The sequence below is a fragment of the Nylanderia fulva genome, unplaced genomic scaffold (assembly GCF_048542155.1).
Source record: "Nylanderia fulva isolate GAGA-0341 unplaced genomic scaffold, ASM4854215v1 Scaffold737, whole genome shotgun sequence".
In the NCBI taxonomy this organism is placed as follows: Eukaryota; Metazoa; Arthropoda; class Insecta; order Hymenoptera; family Formicidae; genus Nylanderia; species Nylanderia fulva.
The window spans coordinates 17,108-26,389 of record NW_028190848.1 but is presented as its reverse complement, the minus strand read 5'-3'; the positions used below and the strand labels follow the sequence as shown (position 1 = coordinate 26,389).

General features: G+C 31.6%; 1 long non-coding RNA gene across 1 annotated transcript; it reads right to left on the bottom strand.

Annotated features, from left to right (window-relative positions):
• Positions 1-6,564: 6,564 nt before the first annotated feature.
• On the bottom strand, positions 6,565-7,427 carry LOC146720242 (uncharacterized). The gene is made up of 4 exons (XR_014926158.1): positions 7,371-7,427; positions 7,130-7,293; positions 6,791-7,003; positions 6,565-6,590 (listed from the first exon to the last, which is right to left on the bottom strand). It is a non-coding gene; the product is annotated as an uncharacterized LOC146720242 (long non-coding RNA).
• Positions 7,428-9,282: the final 1,855 nt, after the last annotated feature.

Sequence of the window (9,282 nt, the reverse complement as noted above, 5' to 3'; positions counted from 1 at the left end):
TGCTCTTCCAGCTGAGCTATTCAGATCCTTTCGATTCTATACTTTTCTCTGTTATATATATTAATGTTGATAAACAAACGCATTTTTTAAGCCAGCGTGTATCAAATATAAGAGTTTTAACAAGGCTCTGTAATATAAATATAAATTTAACGTATAAGACGGGCAACAAGAGCCAAATCGCGGATGACAATGCGTTATCCTAACGAAACTAAATAATTTTTCGTTAGAATTAAAATACCGGTGCACAAGGCACCAAATTTTTACTTGGACACGGCCAAGATTTTAAATATGAAATAATCTCATATTTTGAGATTTAATTTCAATACCCCTTTAACCCCCCTACGGAAAATAAATAAATGAATGCAAGAGAAAAATATAGATCCGAAAATCGCTGAATCGGGAATCGAACCCGAGACCTTTCGCTTGCCGGGCGACTGCTCTTCCAGCTGAGCTATTCAGATCCTTTCGATTCTATACTTTTCTCTGTTATATATATTAATGTTGATAAACAAACGCATTTTTTAAGCCAGCGTGTATCAAATATAAGAGTTTTAACAAGGCTCTGTAATATAAATATAAATTTAACGTATAAGACGGGCAACAAGAGCCAAATCGCGGATGACAATGCGTTATCCTAACGAAACTAAATAATTTTCCGTTAGAATTAAATACCGGTGCACAAGGCACCAAATTTTTACTTGGACACGGCCAAGATTTTTAAATATGAAATAATCTCATATTTTGAGATTTAATTTCAATACCCCTTTAACCCCCCTACGGAAAATAAATAAATGAATGCAAGAGAAAAATATAGATCCGAAAATCGCTGAATCGGGAAAATATTAAAAATCTTGGCCGTGTCCAAGTAAAAATTTGGTGCCTTGTGCACCGGTATTTAATTCTAACGGAAAATTATTTAGTTTCGTTAGGATAACGCATTGTCATCCGCGATTTGGCTCTTGTTGCCCGTCTTATACGTTAAATAATGTTTTAGTTTTAGTTTTGATCAATTTAAGCATGAAATATATGTGGTCCCGAAAATATCCATATAACTACGGCATGTGTCCCGAAAAGATACATATTACATATTGGTAATGAAAAAACTCAATATTTGAAGAAAACAACTACTCTATATACAAAGGAGGGCACGAGAAGTTAAAATTATAAATACTTAATCTGATAATATATTGTTTTTAATAAAAACAGAATAAATTTTGCATTTTTATTACATTTTACTTTTTTATAGATAAAATGTATAGTACCAGGTCGGACCTGGAAATATACATAAAACTGGAAAAAAGATTCAGGTCCGACCCGGCAATAGCCAAAGGTCCCGGAACTATACAGTATACTATATAAAAGGTCCTTGCAACATCCTTTAGACATATATATGTATATATGAATGTATGTATGTACACAGTATGTTCAATAAATAAGGGGACTTTTTATTTAAATCATGGAACACGTAACGCCATCTATTGAACGTTGATAACATTAGAAAGGTACAGGTCTCACCTTTCAAACGCAGCCAACTTCATGTAAATCGGTTGACAGGTTAAAAAGTTACGCTCTTTTTAATGACAGTATGTTTTGTGCTTGTGTCGTAAAAATACAATGGAACAAAGAGCAAATATTAAATTTTGTTTTAAACTTGGAAAAACATTTAGTGAGACGTACGAATTGATGCAAAAAGTGTATGGTGATGATTGTTTAGCTCGTTCAAAAGTTCATAAGTGGTTTAAACGATTTAAAAATGGTCGTGAAGATTTGAATGATGATGAAAGACCTGGTCGTCCAGAAGGAAGTAATCGTGCTGAATTGGTGGAAAAAGTCCGCGAAATCATTGCTGTTGACGGAAATTTCACTGTTAGAATGTTCCCATACAGCACCGATAGATTGCAAAAACATTACAACAATTTTTTACCGCAACATTGCAATATTGCAAATTCACTGCAAAATGTTGCTACATCATTGCTGTTGAATTGCAGCAATGTTAAAATGTCCGCTTTTTGGAAGATTGCAACAAAATATTACAACAATATTGCAATATGAGTTTGCAATAATGCATTGTTATTGCAACCATAAACTAATGTTGCATATACAGGTATATAAATGTAAATAAATCATTAATGAAAATACGTTGTAGTTAATTTATATATATTACAATATATAAATTATAGAATTTGGATTACATGCAATATTTCCGAAATATTAATGTCATGTTGCTACAAGTGTGCTGGAATTTTGTGCACTTATATCTCTGCAATGTCTTTATAATGTTGCATTGCAACTTGCAACATTGCAACGCTGCTGCAATATAATTGCAATAATCTGTGCTATATGGGTTGGCTGAAGAATTAAATTCATCTACTGGTACTATTTGGACAATTTTAACTGACGATTTGGGTAAAAGAAAGGTCTGTGCACGCTTTGTTCCACATCAATTAAATGAAGACCAAAAAATCGCTCGTGTAGAGCATTGTAAAGACATCATTTCAACAGCTAAAAACGATCTATCACCATGCGACTATTTTCTGTTCCCTAAACTGAAAACTGCCATGAAAGGAGCGTTTTACGATGTTATTCCAGCCATTCAAGCAGCCGTGACACAGGTGTTAAAGAACATTCCTTTAGATGACATGAAAGAGTCTATGCATAAATTGGTTGATCGTTCTAAACGTTGTATTGAGTTAAATGGAGACTATTTCGAATAAAAAATAACTTTCAAACATAGTACGATACGTGTTTTATTCTATATCTTAAAAGTCCCCTTATTTATTGAACATACTGTGTATGTGTATATATACACAGGATGTCCTGCAACGTGATATCCACAGTGAAACTTTGTATTCTTGAGATCATTCGAAAAATAAAGATGATTTTAAAATTTGCAAGATTTTCTCCATCTATAAAATTTTTGCGATATTCTAATGACACCTCCTTCATTCTTATTCAATATTTATGAGGTTCAATTGTTATAAATTTTTTTTACATAATATATATATACATATTTTCTAAAAGTAACAATTTCTGAAAAATAAAGCAGTCTCTTGCTTATTTTAAATAGTTGTTAGTAGTAGAAATATTATAGCAATAATAAATAGTAGTTACAATAGTACAATAGTAATAATAATAGTTATAAAGTTGCAGTACTAACAAAAAAAGATATTTCATGCCAAAGATGATTCATTCGTTTGCTAGTTGCTTTAAAAATATCTTCTCCCAGAACGATTTGCATGTGCGTTCTGGTTATTAAAAAAAGATATTTTACATCAGAGACGATTTATTCGTCTGTTAGTTGCTTCTAAAATATCTTCTCCCAGAACGATTTGCATGTGCGTTCTAGTTATTAAAAAAAGATATTTTATATCCTCATATAATTGAAGCAAGTTGTAACGACAAAAGCTTACAAATTATTGGAGAAAATTGCAGTAATCACTGGCGATGTATTTCTTTTGACGGCACCAAGCTTCGAGTGTACGACAATCTATCTGGCTGTACATACGAAACATTGAAGGCTAAAGAAAAAAATAACATTCATCGCCGTTATCCACAAATAAATAAAAATAATATAATATTTGAAAACGTTCAAACACAACCTGATGGTATATGTTGTGGAATCTTTGCTGCCGCATTTGCTACAACTATAGCTTTAGGAGAAAATCCTTGTAATGAGACATATTCTGCTGATGTTAAACGTATGAGACAACATTTCTTAAAAATAATAGCAGAAAATAAACTGTCACCTTTTCCTAACTAATAAAATTTTATCATTATACTAGAAATGTGTAATTCTAATAAATATTATTGCAAAAAAGTGTCTAATACAAATGTCTCATTTGCAAAAATCGGAGAGACAAAAAAAATACATATATTATGGTTGCGTTCTCACGGGAATGGGCGATGGAGGGGCCCATTTCATTCTATATATGCATAAAAATGTTTTGTATATTATATAATATTCTGTTATATTATATAAAAATATACAGCTAGTTATTTGAATATATTTGCTATTTTCTCAATTGTTGATAAGAGAAGAAAAGCAAATTGTGCGTACTGCATACATTGTAATTTATAGAAAATTACAGGTAATATCAATATACGTACCATACACGTATGCTTATACCATACACGTATGTGTATACATGTATGTGTATATGTATTTGTATATGTATATGTATGCATTTATATATGTAAGAAATATATACATATATATACATGTATATAGATGCATATATCCATGCATAAACATATATATAATATGTACATGGTGATTAAAAAATCTGGCAATGGCCAATTATCTCCGAAAATAATGGTCTTATGAAAAAAATACTAAAGATGTTGACTTTTACCTAGGTGTCAAATTTTGAGATCATTTATAGGTCAACTTTTTAAAATCCTTTAATTTTTATTAGATATTCTTGTAGCTTATCTCGACAGCTTTCCAAAGCATTATAATAAAACATTTCTTCATGAAGTACTTTTTGAATTATAAAGATTCGAAGCAATTGTTTGACATAAAATTATATCTTTGTAAAATATTCAGTTTTACGTTATCATACTTTTTATTTTTATGCACATAATAATGAGACCAATTTGGTGTAAAGAAAATGCACCCAGCAAACACAAAATATAACTGCTATGTTACATGTATATACTATATAACGTGCATGTTACATGTAACATATACGGTAATTTCTCATTCATAGATGTAACATTTGTAATATGACATATGTTATTTATATATTGTAATTACATCCCAGATAGCATCGATATTGTAGGATGCCGAAAGATAATCTTTCGCTAAGTCACTATCCTATCTATAATTACAATAAATAATAGAATCCATAAGTGGGAAATTACAACTAACGTGTATGTTACATGTTACATGCACGTTACTTACGTGTTATATAGCAATTATAATGTTTGCTGGGCAGTTGCATCTTGAAAACTACATACGTCTTTTGCAACTGTGTTTTCTTTGCACCTATTGATTGGTCTTATTATTCCGTGCATAAAAAGTATAAATGTATAATGAAAATTGAATGTTTTACAAGATATTGTCAATTTTATAAAAGAATTGTTCACTTCAAACCTTTATAACTCAATAAGTACATCAAAAAATATTTTATTAGTGTTTTGGAAAATTCTCGAGATAAGCTACAAGAATATCTAATAAAAATAGAGGGTTTTGTTTAATAAAAGTTGATCTTGAAATGACCTCTAAATTTGACCCCTACGTCAAAGTCAAGGTCACCATAAAATATCTTATTTTTCCTAGAAACAATTTTTATATATAACAATATAAAATTATATAGAAATATATAAAATTATACATATAATTGCAAAATTAAATATGAAATATGTCTATATATAATTAGATAAAAGAGCTTTTTATATACATATACTTATATAAATATATATATATATATATATATATATATATATTGTATATATAATAAATAAGTATTCACATATATAAATATATATAATGTTTCATATATAACTTGACACGAGATTATATATGAACTTTATAATTTATATATAAATAAATTTAATTATATATAAAATAAACATAGTTCACATATAATTATGTATAATTATATAATTATTTAGATATAATTATATATAAAAAATTTTTCCCGGGTTGAACCCTGCAATTTTTATATTTTATTCATAAGACCACTATTTCTTGAACATAATTGACCGTTGCCGGACTTTTGAACCACCTTGTGTATATGTAGCATTCATCATCCACACCTTTTATTTACACTCTACACTTTTATCACCTTACACTTTTCACTGCACTTTTACACTTTTTACATCTTTATACATTTGTAATAACTTCAATTCATTAATATACATAATGTTTTTAAGAAAAATCAATATTTCCATAACAACACATTCATTCATTTATTTGTTACATATTAATTCTTTTTGTTCTTTCGCTTTATACTTTCAATGAATAAACATTACTTTTTCAAAGATCTGGTGAATTTATTTATAAGTCGCTACATTTTTGGTGACCCCGACGTGATATTAAAGCCGACGCATTTTAAAGGCTGATGCGGAATAAGTGCCAAGTGATCGTCGTATTTGAAGTCTGCGAAATATTATCATCGCTTGGAAGAATTGCTGGATATTCTGATTTTAAGAGATTCATTCTCCGGATCTTTGAAACATCAGAGGCGGATTAGTCCTTCACGGAAATTCTCAAATCATTTTATCGGATTCCTGGAACAAGAGGAAAATGCCAATCGATAGATCACCAGTTAGACCCTGTTCGGATACACAGATTGATATGGATTTGGCGAGCGGATCAAATCAGGTTGGATCAGAAAATATTAATATTTTACCTTCTCAAACTGGACATCAGGTGAGTGATCCTATGTTACAAATTCACTCAAATGAGTTTCGTTTATTAAAACTACCGACTTTCTGGCATAAACAACCTAAACTCTGGTTTGCTTCTATTGAAAGTGAGTTTACGGTTTATCGAATTCGATCAGATGATATTAAATATAGTTCTGTCATTCGTCATCTTGATGAACAAGCCTTAGTACACATATCTGAAGTCATTGAAAATCCACCTAAACAGATAAATATAATTATTTAAAGAAAATATTAATAAATCGCTTTACGGATTCAGAGGAAAAACGTTTGAGACAAATATTAGCTGGAATTGAACTTAATGATAAAAAGCCTTCGGAATTACTTCGAGAAATTCGTCATTTGTCTGGAGGATCTTTAGCAGATAGTGTTTTGCAAATGATTTGGCTTCAACGCTTACCACATAGAATTCAAACGACTTTAGCCGTAGTAGAGGATGTTCCTCTTGTTAAACTTGCGGAATTAGCCGATAAAATTGCTGATCGGGACGGCGGTTTGCAAGTCGCGGAAGTTTCCAATAATACAAGTAATAAATCTTCGGATTTCGCGGATTTGCTACGAAGAATCGAAGCTCTTGAAGTTTCTCGTCGTCGAGATCGTTCCAAAAGCCGGTCTAGAGAGAATAGAAGATTTCGATCGTTATCGCGTAAGAAAGACAAATCAAATAAAGATATTAAAGATACATCAATTTGTTTTTACCATAAGAAGTTTGGTGATAAGGCCAAACGATGTACTTTACCTTGTTCTATGTCCAAAACATTCTTGGCTTCACAGGAAAACTAAAAACGCCGCTTAAGACTGAGGCTGCTTACGACGGTGTTTCTAACAATCGCCTCATTATTTTCGACAGACATTCAAATTTGAATTTTCTTGTCGATACGGGCGCTGATATATCGTTGTTACCTAAAAAGGTTTTATTGAAGCCGTGGCATACTAATTTAAAACTTTTTGCCGCAAATGGTACTCAAATTAATACTTACGGTTCTAAAACTTTAATTTTGAACCTCGGTTTAAGGAGAGAATTCAAATGGAAATTTTGTGTCGCGGATATTCAACGTCCTATTTTAGGCGCCGATTTTTTTTGTCATTTTAATCTCCTAATTGACATTAAAAACAAGAAATTGATTGATAATGTTACCGGTCTTACGAATACTGGAAAAATTCAAGAAGTTGCACATTTGTCAATTTTTACCACATCTCCTGATTCTGTGTACCACAAATTTTTAACCGAATTTCCAGGACTCACCCGTTTTTCTCCAATTTCCTCGGTAAAAACACATGGTGTTGAACATCATATCGTTACGGAAGGTTCTCCTAAATTTTTGACTCCCAGAAGACTTACTCCTGAGAAACTTAAATGTGCCAAGGAAGAATTCAAGTCTATGTTGGAGCAAGGAATTTGTAGGCCTTCAAGCAGCTCCTGGGCAGCCCCTCTACATATGGTACCTAAAAAGGAACAAAATTCTTGGAGACTGTGTGGTGATTATCGTGCACTCAATTCAGTGACTATCCCGGATCGTTATCCCTTACCTCATATTCAAGATTTTTCTTCTTCACTTTTTGGTAAGAATATCTTTTCTAAAATCGACTTAGTTAAAGCGTACTATCAAGTACCCGTCGCTAAAGAAGATATTCACAAAACAGCTGTCACTACTCCATTTGGGCTTTTTGAATTTGTCGTAATGCCTTTCGGTTTACGAAACGCAGCCCAAACTTTTCAACGGCTCATGAACTCTTTACTTAATGATTTGAGTTTTGCCTTTTGTTATCTTGATGACATTCTTATTGCTTCTAAAGATGAGAAAGAACATATTGCTCACTTACGCATTATTTTTGATCGTCTTCAACAAGCTGGAATGACAATCAATGTCGCTAAATGTCTTTTCGGTCAAAGCGAGATTTCTTTTCTTGGTTACTTAGTTTCTAACCAAGGAGTTAAACCTACATCCGAAAAAGTGAAATCAATTATTGATTATCCTAAACCTAAGACACTTCATGAATTACGCAGATTCTTAGGAATTATCAATTATTATCGTCGCTGTCTCAAGGATGCTGCAAATCATCAAGCTCTGTTAACAGAATATTTAAAGGACAGTCGCAAGAGGGATAGAAGAATTATTTCTTGGACTAAAGAAGCGGAATTAGCTTTCGAGTCATGTAAAGAAGAACTTTTACAAGTTACTACCCTTTCTCATCCTGCTCCTCATGCTCCTCTTATTTTAACTTGTGATGCTTCTGACTTTGCTGTTGGTGCATCACTTGAACAGTCTATTGACGACGATATCAAACCAATAGCATTTTTCTCAAAGAAACTAGACAAAGCTCAAAGAAATTATAGCACTTATGATAGAGAACTTCTTAGCATTTATTTGGCTATTAAACATTTCAGGCATTTTGTTGAAGGAAGACAATTGATTATCAGAACTGATCATAAACCTTTGATTTTTGCTTTCCGTCAGAAATTGGATAAAGCGTCACCAAGACAGATCAGACAATTGGACTTTATTGCTCAATTCTCTACAAATATTACCTATATTTCTGGAAAAATGAATTCAGTTGCTGATGCTCTGTCAAGAATTGAATCTATTTCAATGCCTATTATAGTTTCTTTAGAAGAACTTGCTAATTATCAGAAAGAAGATGAAGAACTTCAAGTTTTACTTTCTTCAAATTCTTCACTTCTGTTGAAAAAACTTATTCTTTCAGGATCAACCATACCTATTTATTGTGATTGCTCTTCGGAATTAATTCGTCCATATGTTCCTAAACTCTTACGCAAGAGAATTTTTGATGTTGTTCATGGACTCGCTCACCCCAGCGGCAGATTGACATCTAAACAATTACTACTGAAATTCATTTGGCCTTCTTTGAAGAAAGATGTGAAGGAATGGA